We start from the raw sequence: 14,477 nt of genomic DNA on the forward strand, positions 1-14,477 counted from the left end.
AATAAATAAATAAATATTTTAAAAAAATTACACCAGCTTGAGGTTTTAGGAAGTTTTGAGGTTTGCCTTTGGACTCAGTCTATAGGTGAGTATCTTTGGCCAAGATCTAGAGGTTTCTTTTCAGAGCAGACTCCATAGGAAAAGTAAATAGGCTGTCTGGCTGGGCAGTGGTGGTGCAGGCCTTTAGTTCCAGCACTTGGGAGCCAGAGGCAGGCAGATCTCTGTGAGTTCAAGGCCAACCTGGTCTAGGAGCGAGTTCTAGGACAGATTCTAAGAAAGCTACAGAGAAACCCTGTCTTGAACCCCCCCTCCCAAAAAAATTGAAAAAAGAAAAAAAGAATAAAAAAAGAAAAATAGAATGTCTGTTCATTAACTCATGGGAAACAACCCTAAACAATGGAGGCAGGGCCGCATCTACTATTGTAGCATAGAGGACAGGCTCTAGGGAGTGCTAGGAACTTTGTCACTCTCCATCACCTATACTTTCATCTGAGGGACACATAGAAGCTAGAACTTCAGTTCAGCCCTATGAAGTTTATATCAATAACAAAACACTATATGAACCCTGTTGTTAGGAGGCTAATGCTTGGGAGAGGTCAGCCCTTCTGATTTTGATGAACAATGCCATGTACACTCCAGTCAATAGCAGAAATCTTTACTCTATAGTGATTTTATTCTCAGTGTCGTGTCTACTGCTGATGATTTATCACTACCACTTCTGTTCATTTCACTCAGTTCCTCTCATTAGCAACACAGAACATTCCCACATTCAATCTATTGGAATCAGGTCTCCTTGTGTGGTGGTTCGGATGAGAAATGTACCCTGTAGGCTCTTAGGCTTGGACATTTGAACAGTTGGTACCCAGTTGGTGACCCCACTTGGGGAGGTATAGGAGGCATGTAATTAATGGAGGAATTATTATACTGGGGTAGGCTTTCAGATTATATAGCCTCTTGCTACTTCAGTTCATGTTCCACTTCATGATTTACTAAAATGTGTGATACCTCATGCTGCTGCTACCATGCCTGATGCTCGCCGTCACACTTCTCTGCCATGATGGACTCCTATTCTGTTGGAATCATAAGCTCCCCAAAACTCTCCAATATTTTTTTTTTTGCTATTGTGCTTTATCACAGAATAAAAAAGTAATGGACATACTGTCATTGAGTATTCTGGGGGCTTTTTATTTTGTGTCCATATGTCATGGCACCATGAGTGCATACAGGTGATGGTCCATTTGGCAAGATTGTGTCCTGAATCCATTGGGAGGCATATACCATCCACCCACGCTTGAAATCACATGGGTTCTATTTGGCTTTGGGTTTTATGTAAATCTGGTTTCATTACATAATTGTTTCTATTAATACTTGATACAAGTATTTACTTTTTTGTTCATACATGTATATTTTTATATAAATGTATCAGTGTTACTAATAAAAAGCTGGTTAATGTAGTGTGATCATTCTTCTTGTAATGATGCCATATTTACTGAGGTTTCTGAGTCAAAAATAATTTGTTTTAAGTCACTTAAAATAATTCTTCACGGTATTTTCATAAAACCAAACTGAAGAGTTAGCTTTCAATTGCTCCAAATTTTTAAGGTTTAATTATTTAGTTTTAGTTTTATTTCTTGATTTTTATAAAATATTCATAAGATTAAAAAAACCCTTTAACTTGGCACACTAATTTTCTTCTTTCTCATCTCTATGTTCTCCCACTATCACAAACCAACCTCCATTTGTTCTGTCCTTTAATTTACATATCTATTGTTTTAAAGTACATAAACTGAGCTTGGTAGTGATGTTCACCTTTAATCTCAGCACTCAGGAGGCAGAGACAGGCAGATCTCTACTCAGGAGGCAGAGGCAGGCAGATCTCTGAGTTCAAGTCCAGCCTGATCTACAGAGTAAGTTCCAGGACAGCTGGGCTACACAAAGAAACCCTGTCTTGAAAATAAATAAATAAATGAAAAAATAAATAAATAAAAGGTGTGAACAGTAGCACAAGTGACATATTGCACAGATATCTGAGCATGTCTGGCACACAGTTATGCCTGTTGAGCCAGGGCATACAAATTGCCCAATATCCTGCACTTTTTACTGCTTTACATTATCTTTTGTGAAATTCATCCATGGATAATATTGTGATAATATTCTTTCAATGATGTATCATAATGCATAAGATGGGCACAGTTATCTAACTAGTACTCGGAGGAGAAAGTTTTGATTGTTTGCATATACGCATCATGTTGTGATGCCTTGCTCAAAGCAAGCATCAGGTCAAACTCTATACGGTTTTATTAAGATATGTCTCTAGAAGGAGGAATGCTGATTTAACGGGTTTGTTATGTATGTGTAACTACCCTGCATAGGGGACCTGTTGCTTTGAGATTGCCCTTGGATTTCTGTTTCTTTCTCTTAGATGAGCTCTTTTCCAATGTGCTTCTCAGGCTGTAAGTTCATCTACCCAATACTTTTATGTAAATTCATATAATAGATTTAATATATGTATAATATATACCTACACATATGTATATAATTAGATGTATATATTTGTACATCTACATGTATTTGTGTATACATATATGCATGCACTTACGTATGTTTAAAATCTTTCTATAAACAGCCTCATGATTACATTTAAACATACCTGAATCCTAAGACAGACATAGGCTCAGTTTGAAAACTAACGGCGCTTGCTTTCTTAAATTCAGAACATTAAGAATATGATGATTAAATATAAAAAATATGCCTTTCTTTTCTTTTTTCCTAGACAATGATTAGAAACTGAAATCCGGAATGCAGTTTTCAGATGCACAGAAATGGGGAAAGCAGTCAGTCACTGGTGATGGAACTGTGGCAGAGCTCCTCATCTTTGGATACAATACCCCTTTCACTTTCTCTATAGGCACAGAGAAAGGTCTGAGATCCAGGTTGTGGCAACAGTAATATAGAGAAAGACTTTACAAGTCCTCAGTGACGGAATTGTATTCCTAGTCATGGGCATCTTTGTTGTATAGCTTCCAAATTCCTCAGATGTCATTTCATCCAAACAAACATGGCCAATGATGGGAATTTCCACATCATGTGTTTAGTGAGAATAACCAGATCTCCTTCCACGGTGATGGGAGAGTTGCAATGTTGTTCTTGGTGCTAGAGATTAATCATTCATGACTGACAGGCCTTTCTCTTCCACAGCCAGAGCAATCAGTCCTTGGGGTATATGTGGTATTCTAGCAGATGCTTGCTAGGACAACAGACTGTTTCATTAATGAAGGTAAAGACAATGCAATTGGAATGTTCCATCTCCATCTCACTAAACAGAATACCGTAGAAACCATTTTTTTTAAATTTCTGCAGCAAGAAATTAATGCATTAATTTTGTATAATAATATTAAGAAGAATCTATTGAGAGTAGTTTGGGTCATGTAAATTTTCTTGGACCGCAGTAAAGTCTGATCTGGAAAGGTTCAATGCATTTTCACTGTGCACCTTTGTGAGGCTGACTCCATGCCCTGTAGAAACACATCTTCTTCAGAAACTAGAGTGGGAGGAAGGAACCTTAACCAGTTCTTGAGACATGGGGCAGGTGCTTTAGTAGAGTCCAAGCTGTCATGGGAACATTGAAAGAGGGTACATTGCATTTAAATTATAAGTGAATTGGTTAATTAAGAAGTAAAGTTACCAGCTGTGATAAGGGCATGATGGGAAGCTGGCAACTGATGGGAGATCTGGAAGAGGAGAGTACAGGTTATTCCCCTAAATGAGAAAATACTAATGAGCTTACTTAGCCCTCATTTGTTCTAAATGCCAGTGATTTTTTTTTTTAAAAGAGACTTTCTATGTAACCAGAATTAGATGTAAATTTTTTCTTTTTTTATTATTTTAATTAATTTTTTTGCAATCTTTTCTCATTTACACACCAATCCCAGTTCCTTCTTCCTCTGCTCCTCCTGCTCCCCCCACTTTCCACCCCCCATCCACTCCTCAGAGAGGGTAGGCTTCCCATGGGGAGTCAGCAATGTCTGGCACATTATTTTGAAGCTGGATCAGGGCCCTCCCCCAAACATCTAGGCTGAGCAAGGTACCCATCCAAAGAGAATGGGATCCAAAAAGCCAGTTCAAGCACTAGGGATAAATTCTGGTTCCACTGCCAGTGGTGCCTCAGTCTGCCCAAGTCACACAACTGTCAACCCTTTTAAGGGCCTGGTTTGGGCCTGTACAGGTTCCCCTGCTGTCAGTCCAGAGTTAGTGAGCTCCCATTAGATCAGATCAGTTGTTTCTGTAGGTATCCCCATCATGGCCTTGACCCCTTTGCTTATATTATCACTCCTCCCTCTCTTTGACTGGACTCTGGGAGCTCAGCCTAGTGCTGGCTGTGGATCTCTGCATCTGCTTCCATCAGCTGCTGGATGAAGTTTCTATGATGACAATTATGGTAGTCATCAATCTGATTACAGGGAAGGTCAGTTCAGGTATTCTCTCCACTATTGCTTAGAGTCTTAGCTGAGATCATCCTTAGCGGGGGATTCTTGGCAATTCCCTACTGCCAGGTTTCTTACTAGCCCTGAGATGACTCCCTCAATCATGATATCTCTTTCCTTGCATCTCCTCTCTGTCCGTCCCCCATCTCGACCCTCCCATTCCCTCATGTTCTCCTCCCTATGTCCCTTTTCCTTTCCCCCTCACTTTATGCCATCCCTTCTACCCCCCATGCTCCCAGTTTTCTCAGGGAATCTTGTCTATTTCCCCTTCCCAGGGGAGACCCATGTATGTCTCTTTTAGGGTTCTCCTAGTTACCTAGCTTCTCTAGGGTCATAGACCATAAGCTAATTATCCTTTGTTTTACATCTAATATCCAGTTATGAGTGAGGACATACCACATTTGTCTTTCTGGTTTACCTCTCTCAGGATTTTTTTTCTAGTTTCATCCATTTGCCTACAAACTTCAAGTTGTCATTTTTTTCTTTTACTTTTTTTTTTTTTTACCACTAAGTACTGTTCTCCATTGTGTATATGTACTGCATTTTCTTCATCCATTCTTTGGTTGAGGGACATCCAGATGATTTCCAGGTTCTGGCTCTTTTGAATAATGCTGCTATGAACATAGCTGAGAAAATGTCCTTTTAGTATGAATGTGCATCCTTTGGTCATATGCCCAAGAGTGGTATTGCTGGGTCTTGAAATAGGTTGATTCCTATTTTTTTTTTCTGAGAAACTGTCTTACTGATTTCCAAACTGGCTGGACAAGCTTGCAATCCCACCAGCAATGGAGGGATGTTTCCCTTATTCCGTATCCTCTCCAGTATAAGCTATCATTAGCCATTAGTGTTTTTGAATTTAGTCATTCTGACTGGTGTACGATGGTATCTCAGAATCATTTTGATTTTCATTTCTCTGATGGCTAAGAATATTGAGCAATTCCTTGCGTGCCTTTTGGCCATTTGAGATTCTTTTGTTGAGAATTCTCTGTTTAGATCTGTATACCATTTTTAACTTGATTATTTGGTATTTTGATGTATAGTTTCTTGAGTTCTTTATATATTTTGGAGATCAGTTCTCTGTCTGATATGGGGTTGCTAAAGATATTTTCCTATTCTGTTGTCTGCTGTTTTGTCTTATTGGCTGTGTCTTTTGCCTTACAGAAGTTTCTCAGTTTCAGTAGGTCCCATTCATTTATTGTTGTTCTCAGTGTCTGTGCTACTGGTGTTATATTTAGGAAGTATTCTCCTGTGCCCATGCATTCATAGCCTCTTCCCACTTTCTATTCTATGAGGCTCAGTGTGGCTAGATTTGTGTTGAGGTCTTTGATCCATTTGGACTTGAATTTTGTGCATAGTAATAGATACAGATTTATTTGCATTCTTCTACATGTTGATGCCCAGTTATGCCAGCACTATTTGTTGAAGATGCTTTCTTTTTTCCACTGTATAATTTTAACTTCTTTGTCAAAAATCAGGTGTTTGTGGGTGTGTGGATAAATACCCAGGTCTTTGATTTGATTCCATTGGTCCACCTGTCTGTTTTTGTGCTAATACCAAGCTATTTTCAGGACCGTAGCTTTGTAATAGAGTTTGATATCAGGAATGGTGATGCCTCTGGAAGTTCTTCTATTGTACAGGATTGTTTTGGCTATCCTGGAATTTTTTTCCCATATGAAGTTGAATATTATTCTTTTGAGGTCTATGAAGAATTGTGTTGGGATTTTGATGGAAATTGCATTGAATACATAGATTGCTTTTGTTAGGATTGTCATTTTTATTATGTTGATCCTAACTATCCAAGAGAATGGGAGATCTTTCTATTTTCTGATATCTTCTTTAAATTCTTTCTTCAAATATTTGAAATCCTTGTTGTACAGGTCTTTCAATTTTTTGGTTAGTGTTACTCCATGATATTTTATGTTGTTTGTGGCTACTCTATAGGGTGATGTTTCTCTTATTTCTATCTCAGTCCTTTTATCACTTGTATATAGGAGGGCTACTGAAGATTTTGAATTGATCTTGTATCCTGCCACATTACTGAAGATATTTATCTGCTGTAGGATTTCCCTGGTAGAATTTTTGGGGTCACTTATGTATACTATCATATCATCTGCAAATAATGAAATTTTGTCTTCTTCCTTTCCAATTTGTATTCCCTTGATTTCCTTTTATTTTCTTATTGCTCTAGCTCAAACTTTGAGTACTATATTGCATAGCTATGGAGAGAGTGGAGAGCCTTGACTTGTTCCTGATTTTAGTGGAATTGCTTTAGAGTTTCTCTCCATTTAATTTGATGTTGGCTGTTGCCTTCCTGTATATTTATTTTTGTTATGTTTAGATATGTTCCTTACATCCCTGATATCTTCAAGATCTTTATTATGAATGAGTATTGGATTTTTTTCAGTATCTATTGAGTTGATCATATGGTTATTTATTTCAGTCTATATGGTGTATTACACTGACAGATTTTCACATGTTGAACCATCCTTGCATCTCTGGGATGAAGCCAACTTGATCATGATGGATGATTTTTATGTATTTTTGGGTTTAGTTTGACAGTATTTTATTGAGTATTTTTGCAGTAATGTTCATGAGGGAGGTTGGTCTGTAGTTATCTTTCTTAGTTGAGTCTTTGTGTAGTTTGGGTATGAAGGTAATTGTAACCTCATAAAAACAGTTTGACAATGTTCCTTCTGTTTCTATTGTGTGGAACAATTTGAAGAGCGTAGGTATTAGTTCTTCTTTGAAATTCTGGTAGAATTCTGTGTTGAAACATCTGGCCCTGGAGATTTTTTTTGGTTAGGAGACTTTTGACGATTGCTTCTATTTACTTAGGAGTTATAAGTGTATTTAAGTTGTTCATCTGATCTTAATTTAATTTTGGTATATGGTACCTAGCCAAAAAGTGGTCCATTTCTTTCAGATTTTCCAATTTTGTGGAGTACAGGTTTTCAAAGTATGACCTAATGATTCTCTGGATTTCCTCAGTGTCTGTTGTTATGTTCCCCTTTTCATTTATAATTTTGTTGATTTAGATGTTCTCTCTGCCTTTTGGTTAGTTTGGAGAGGGTTTGTCTATCTTGTTGATTTTCTCAAAGAACAAGATCTCTGTTTCATTGATTCTTTGTATTGTTTTATTTCTATTTTATTGACTTCAAATCCTCAATTTGATTATTTCCCGTCTTCTACTCCTCCTGGGTGAGTCTCCATCTTTTTGTTCTAGAGTTTTCAGGTATGCTGTTAAGTTGCTTGTATAAGATTTTTCCACTTTATTTTTTTATTGATTTTATTGTGCTATACATTTTTATCTTCTCCCAACCCTTCCTCTCCCCTCCTCTTCAACCCTCTCTCATGGTCCCCATGCTCCCAATTTACTCAGAAGATATTGTCTTTTACTACTTCCCATACATGTCTCTCTTGGGGTCTTCATTATTGTCTAGGTTCTCTGGGATTGTGATTTGTGGGCTGGTTTTCTTTGCTTTATGTTTAAAAATTACTTATGAGTGAACATATATGATAATTATCTTTCTGGATCTGGGCTACCTCACTCAATATGATGTTTTCTAGCTCCATTTGCTTGCAAATTTCAAGATGCCATTAATTTTCTCTGCTGTGTAGTACTCCATTGTGTAAATGTACCATATATCCTTTATCCAATCTTCGGTTCAGGGGCATTTATGTTGTTTCCAGGCTCTGGCTATGAAAAACAATGCTGCTATGAGCACAGTTGAGCACATGTCCTTGTGATATGATTGAGCATCCTTTGGATATATACCCAAAAGTGGTATTACTGGGTCTTGAGGAAGGTTGTTTCCTAATTTTTGAAAAATTGTCATACAGATGTCCAAAGGGTCTGTACCAACTTTCACTTCCACCAGCAATGCAGGAGTGTTCTCTTTTCCCCACAATCTCTCCAGCATAAGTTGTCATTAGTGTTTTTCATCTTGGCCATGCTTATGGGTGTAAGATGGAATCTCTGATGACTAAGGATGTTGAACATTTCCTTAAGTGTCTTTCAGGCATTTTAGATTCCTCTGTTGAGAGTTATCTGTTTAGGTCTGTACTCCATTTTTTTATTGGGTTATTTGGTTTTTTTTTTGATGAACAATTTCTTAAGTTCTTTGTATATTTTGGAGATCAGTCCTCTGTCTGATGTGAGGTTGGTAAAGATCTTTTCCCATTCTTTAGGCTGCAGATTTGTCTTCCTGACCATGTTCTTTGTTTTACAGAAGTTTTTCAGTTTTAGGAGGTCCCATTTATTAATTTTTTCTCTCAGTATCTGTGTTACTGAGATTATATTTAGGAAGTGGTTTCCTGTGCCAATGTGTTCAAGTGTCCTTCCTACTTTCTCTTCTTTGAGGTTCAGTGTGGCTGACTTTATGTTGACGTCTTTAGTAATGTAGCAAGATTTAAGATTAACTAAAAAAATTAGTAGCCCTCCTGTACACATATGATAAATGGGCTCAGAAAGATATCAGAGAAACATCACCCTTCACAATAGCCACAAATCGCATAAAATAGCTTGAAGTAACTCTAACAAAACAAGTGGAAGACTTGTATGAAAAAACCTTAAATCTTTGAAGAATGAATTGAAGAAGACACCAGAAAATGGAAAGATCTCTTATGCTCTTGAGTAGGTAGAATTAACATAATAAAAATGGCAATTCTACCAAAAATAATCTATAGATTCAATGCAATGCCAATCAAAATCCCAGTGAAATTCTTCACAGACCTTGAAAGAATGGTACTCAACTTCATATGGAAAAGCAAAAAACCCAGAATAGCTAAAACAATCCTGTACAATAAAAGAATTTCTGAAGGCATCACAATTCCTGACTTCAAACTCTACTACAGAGCTACAGTACTGGCATAAGAACAGACAGGAGGACCAATGGAACTGAATCAAAAACCCAAATGTTAATCCACACACCTACGAACACCTGATTATTGACAAAGAAACAAAAAACATAAAATGGAAAAAAGAAAGTATATTTAACAAATGATGTTGGAATAACTGCATACCAATGTGTAGAAGAATGAAAATAGATCCACATCTATCAACAATTTCTTTATGTAGGCACTTAGTGCTATGAACTATCCTCTTAGCACTGCTTTAATCGTGTTATAGGTTTAGGTATGCTGGACACTCATTTTGCTGAATTCTAGGAAGTCTTTAAATTCTTTATTTCTTCTTTTGACCCAGGAAGAAATTGAGCATTGTTCGATGTCCATGAGTTTGTCTGCAATTAGTGTTGTTGTTGAATTCTAACTCTAATACATGGTGATCCGATCAGATACAGGAGTTATTCTAACTTTTTTGTATCTATTGAGGTTTTCTTTGCTACCAAGTATGTGGTTAATTTTAAAGAAGGTTCAACTAGGTGCTGAGAAGAAGGTATATTATTTTGTATTTTGGTGAAATCTTTAGATGTCTGTTAAGCCCATTTGAATCATAACATCTGTTAGTTCTCTTATTTCTCTGTTAAGTTTCTGTCTGACACACCTGCCCATTGGTGAGAGTCAGGTGGGTGTTGAAGCCTCCTACTATTAGTGCATGGGGTTTGATTGCAATTTAAGATTTAGTAGTGTTTCTTTTATATATGCAGATGCTCTTTTCTTTGGGCATAGATGTTGAGAATTGAGACTTAATCTTGATGGATTTTTATACATCCCCATACACAAAACTTAAGTCCAAATAGATCAAAGGCCTCAACATAAATCTAGTCACACTGAACCTCATAGAATGGAAAGTGAGAAGTTGTCTTGAAGTCATGGATACTACTTCCTAAATATAACTCAAGTATCACAGGCACTGAGAGAAACAATAAATAAATGGGACCTCCTGAAACTGAGAAGCTTCTGTAAAGCAAAGGACACAGTCAATAAGACAAAACAGCTGCCAACTTAATGGGAAAAGATCTCCACCAACTCCACATCTGACAGACGACTTCTCTTTGCAACGGACAGAGATCACTATAGAAAACCACAACTTATCAAAATACATTATTGTGGAACCCAGTCCCAACATACACATATATAAAAGATTTCTATACCTAAGGTTCAGGGAATATTGCAAAAGAGGAGGTAGAAAGATTGTAAGAGACAGAAAATTATGGAATTTGCTGTGAGGTTGTTTCTCCTAGTAATATCAGAAGGTACACCCATAAAGTCTCACCAACATGACTTTCCAAACATGGGCTGAACAATGATGATACCAATAGATAGGACAAAACAGATGGGAAAAAGCCCACATGGCCTCAGCCCTACATAAAGAATTATAGGCAACTGAAGAAAGTTGGGAGTGGGACAGGTGATCTTCCCCAGGGAAGAGAACATCGGTTGTTTGATGCCAAATGGTTCGTCCTGAAAACATACAAGCAACACTATACAGACCAAGCAGGTCTTATTTAGGAATATATATGTGTATACATATACATAAATGTATGCAATAACAATGAACAAAGGCCATGCATTTGAAGGAGAGTAGGGAGGAGTACGTGGGAGGTTTTGGAGGGAGGAAAGTGGAGGAAAAAAAATGTGGTAATTACATTATAATCTCAAAAAGTAAAAAAAGAAGATAAAATAAAAAAGAAGAAACTTAAAATCCATGAAACTGTGCTCAATACAAAAGAAAGTTATTTAATTATAATATATAATGGTGCAGAATAGAAATGCCCATCTAATCTCTTTTCATAATGTTTTCATTTGAAAGTTCTTTACAATAAAGTTTAATAAAAATAGATGTGTAATTAAAATGTCTATTCTAAAAAGAAATAATGGGAAAACAGTAAAGAAAGATTGGACTAATGCAAAAGCAAAACCCAGCAGGGCAAAATCAAACCGTGTGGGTCCATGTGATAGATAGTATTAATTGTCAACTGGACAATTAGGAGGCAAGCCTCCAGGAGCACCTGTGAAGAATTGTCTAGATTAAAGCTAGCCTCTGAGAATGTCAATGAGGGATTGTATTGGATAATTTAATTGATAAAGGAAGATCCACTTTAATTGTGAACAGTATCATTCTCTGGGTGGGGGAGCTTGGGATGTCTAACGTGGAGAAGGTGAGCTGAATTGCTCTGCTCTGACCGGGGACATAATGCGACCAGCTTTCACACGCTCCTGCTGCCTTGACTTTTCCGCACGATAGACTATAACTGTGAAGTGTGAACTAAAACCCAATTTCTTTTAAGTTGATTTTGTCCAAGTATTTTATTACAGCCTGAGAAAGGAAACTAAGGCGATCTGTGTCTGGCATCTGGACAACAGGGTGGCATCTGTGCTCCAGAGTGTTCAGGTAGCCCGGTCTCCCTGTGCTGTGACTACATAGATACATAGCCTCTCTTTTGGGCTCACTTTGCTTGGTGCCTATAGCTTTTCTTGCCGGACACCCCATTTTCCTTATATCTCCACAATGGAGTCTCCATTGCAGCTTAGGCTCCACTTGGGCTTGCCGCAGCGTTCCATTCTAGGAACCTGGCTCTATTAGGATTAAACGCTTGGGCTTGTTGGCTTTTTTTCTAGAGCCTTGAATCAAGCTGCTGTGACTCTGCAAATCTTGTGTTTTGCATGCCCACTGAACACCACCCCAGGAAGGATGCAAGTTTTGCTGTAAGGCTCCTCTTCTGTTGTCCTGGTGCTGCGAGCAGTGTTTCTGTCAAATTGTGTTGAGCTCTTTAAAATTTTAGTTGCTTTGTCTGTGCCTGCTTTGTCTGCAATTTCCTACATCCCTACACTTTGAGACTGCATGCTTTTCACATCTTTATCCTTGGATTCCTGCTCCCTTATATAAATACAGCTAAAATCGGAGAGACTTAATCATGTCACACTCTGAATGCTATGCAGTCTCGAAATTTCCTCTGCAAATAAATCAGTCCATTACTTTTGAATTCAGTCTCAATCAGATTCTCTGGACTCAGTCAAAATGTAGCCAGATTCTTTACCATAATGTTGCCCAAATGACTTCTAATCCAATTCTTTGTTACTCTCTGAAACCTTGTGAGTACTACCTTAAAAAAAAAAACAAAAAACAAAAAGAGAACATAACTGTTGATTGATTCTTTGGGAATTTCTTATCATGTACTCTAATCCCGCTCATCTCCCAGTCCCTCCATATTTACCCCTCACCCCTGTAAAGTTACTGCCAAGAGAAACCTCCAAGAAGAAAAACATTAATTAAAAACAAAACAAAACAAACAAACAAACAGAAAAACCTACCTTGCTCCTCTGTCTTTCCAGCATCTCTTCATTCATCCTGGTGGCATTGGAGCTGCGGTGTCACTCAGTGTATCCTTTTGTTCTATCAGCCCCACCCATAAAATGTTCATTGCCATGGACAATTTTGTTCAACGCCTCTGGCATGCCATCATCACTGGACGCTTACTGAAATTCCTCTCAGATATCCTGTTCTTGCCCAAGTAGTGGAGATCCATAGGTCCAGTCCCGTCAAGCACTCCAGCAGGTCAAAGACTGGGTAGATATTAGGGTAGGCCAACCTAAGGCCAGGATATGGGTCTGGGTGGTGGTTCAGCTGATCATTCTGGGCCACTGGGATTGCCCACATTAGCTAAGGGACAGAGCCTGCTCTGCTAGGCCCATGTCCCTGAGGCCAGCTCTCTCATGCCTGCAGGGAGGCATAGGGCCATTTCTTTTGAGTGTGGGGTCCAGCTCACCCATGAAGGGCAGGGCCATCTCTCTTGTTACTGAGTCCAGCAAGGGTCAGGGTCAGCTATCCCAGGGTCAGTGATGAATATGGCTCTCGAATTTTAATACACATGTTTCCTGTGACACTCTGTGGTAACATGGGCCATGGGCATCAATACACAGCGTCACTGCAGCAGGAAAAAGGTCCCAGACATAGCTCATGATAGCAGCTTGGGTCTGGACATCACCATGGCTCTAGTGGCAGTATAGGCCATCAGTATGGAGCCATCAGTATGGCCCCAGTGACAGTATGGCCCTCAGACCCGCATAACCTCAGGTGGTAGCTCAGACCCCTAACTTCTGTGTGGCTGTCAATGGTATCAGGAGCCACAGACACCAACACAAGACTCTGACTGTCCTAAGGCCATGGACCCAGACATGACCCTCAATTACAGCCCATGCCTGGATGTCACCATGGTCCTGACTAGAAACACAGGTCACCCAGATTAATACAGCCCCAGCAGCAGCAGAGCTCTTTGATACCAACATGGACTCAGGTGTTTGACCAGACTCTAGTCATCTGCATGGCCTTCAGTGGTTACTGAAACCATGGACATCAATACAGACCCTGGCTGCTGCAGAGTCAAGGACCTAGACATGTCCCCTGACAACAGTTCAGGTCCAAATATCTTTATGTATCCCGGGGGCAGCACGGGCCACTCAGATCAGCTTAGCTCCAACAGCAGCATGGCCCTTGAATACCAAAATGGCCACAGGTAGCAGCCCTGACACAGGGCATCCCCAAGGCCCTTAGTGGCAGCATGAGTCATGAATGTCAACACAGACCCTGGCTGCAGGAAGATTACCAACCCAGGACTGAATGTTACCCTGGTGCCTGGCGGCAAACAGACCACCAATACCAGTCCATTCTTCATGGCCTTTGTTTCTTCCGATCTGCATTTTACCACAACCCACGAACTGTTTTGCTTCTCTTTCTCTTCTGTTTTTCCAACATATACCTGCTTATCATAATGGCACCCACCATAAGGCACCATGCAGGCTTGCTGATACCTTCAGCCAGCCTGGACTGTGAGGACCCAGGATGGCCCATAGGTGTCTTTTACCCAGCTGAGCAGTGCAGTACCCGAAAGAGCTGTGGATGCCTTCAGCCAGCCTAGATGAGAGCACAGCTTTTATTCTGAGACTTGATCCATGTTCTTATTTTCTGTGTTTCGCTATAATGGTCCCAAATGGCTGTTTCAGAACTCTAGGGATTGTCTGTCCTGGAACTCTGAATTTCTAGTCTCCTCCCACAATCCAGCTCTGAAGGTTTAAGAATCACGAAAGTGTGGG

General features: G+C 39.2%; 1 pseudogene; it reads left to right on the forward strand.

The window, feature by feature from the left end:
• Positions 1-13,733: 13,733 nt before the first annotated feature.
• LOC101998052 overlaps positions 13,734-14,477 on the forward strand; it is a 4,460-nt pseudogene continuing 3,716 nt past the window's right edge.

Source organism: Microtus ochrogaster, linkage group LG1 (genome assembly GCF_000317375.1).
Source record: "Microtus ochrogaster isolate Prairie Vole_2 linkage group LG1, MicOch1.0, whole genome shotgun sequence".
NCBI lineage: Eukaryota > Metazoa > Chordata > Mammalia > Rodentia > Cricetidae > Microtus > Microtus ochrogaster.